Source organism: Epinephelus lanceolatus, chromosome 17 (genome assembly GCF_041903045.1).
Source record: "Epinephelus lanceolatus isolate andai-2023 chromosome 17, ASM4190304v1, whole genome shotgun sequence".
Taxonomy (NCBI): Eukaryota; Metazoa; Chordata; class Actinopteri; order Perciformes; family Serranidae; genus Epinephelus; species Epinephelus lanceolatus.
Window position 1 is genome coordinate 42,241,167 of NC_135750.1, and position 1,334 is coordinate 42,242,500.

The following is a 1,334-nucleotide window of genomic DNA, read 5'->3' on the forward strand; positions in this document are numbered from 1 at the left end:
TACAGCAGTGGCGATGAAGTATGAAGAGAGTTGCAGCCGCGAGGACAGGGAAAGCGCAGGTTGCCACGAGAAGGAGTGATTTGCACGTTGCAGTCCAGACTCTTGTTCTAACTGTTCAAAACTGTTTTACAAACTTGTTCTACAAACCACAGACCGCGGAACCGGGGGGGCCAGGGGGGCCATGGCCCGGGTAACTTTTGTACTCTGACATAGAGGGCTGCATTGGGATTGGGTCCCGCGGGTCCCCATTAAACAGTAGAAGAAGAAGAAAAAGAAGAAGAAGAAGATGTAGCCTAGCGACAGGATGTCAACACAGGAACTTGGTGCACATGCATGAGCGTTTCCACTCCATATTTATTCATAAATGTACGAATATGCCCTGAACCAGCTTTCATACCAATTTGCCACGACTATTACGCACGTCTGCGTGCTCTTATAACTCACTGTGTGAAACTATGTTGCATAATAAAGATTTGCCCCCTCGTAATTTTTAACCGCCCCCTCAGTAACTTCATCCTGGCGCTGGGCTTGCCTTAACCTCAATCACTGCATGATTATATAAAGGTAGAAAAATAAATAAATACAGAGGAGGAGAATAGAATATGAAACAGCCTTTATTTCATTAAAAACTAAATGAAAACAACGAAATAGGAGCGCTATTCCTGACCAGTGCATCAAAAGACATGCAGACCAGGGAAACGAAACAAACAACCCCATGAATCTCTTTATTAATAGCCTATAAAATGACGTGTTTTCTCCTGCGGGACGGGAGAAGACACAAAATCAATGCATCTCTATTATTGTGCGGGCATAAATTCTCAGAGTTTTGCGGGAGCGGGAGGGAGTGGACATACACATTGCGGTTGCGGGCAGTAATGGTCAGAAATTCAGCGTTCTGGTTACTTTTCAGTAACTGCGCAGCTGCGCTTGTTTTGTTGTTGGGTGTGTGTGTGTGTGTGTGTGTGTGTGTGCGGCTCTGCACATCAGTCTGATATGCAGTAGCGCCGAGATCGAAAAGTGGCTGAAGGTATGTCGATTGCTGCTCAGCGGCATATACCGATCCCCAGAGTGGCATAAAGATCCCTAGACTGGTATATACCGATCCCCAGACTGGCATAAAGATCCCTAGACTGGTATATACCGATCCCCAGACTGGCATACAGATTCTCGGAGTGGTATGCTGCTATTATGCCGCTGTTACTCCGCCGACACACGACGGTATGTGCCGTTTGAGATTGTTATGGCATTGAGAGACGGTTGGATGGGTACCAGCCCCTGATGAATATGCAAATTTCATGCCACTAGGCTGGTTTGACGACAAGTACTGCCGTTAA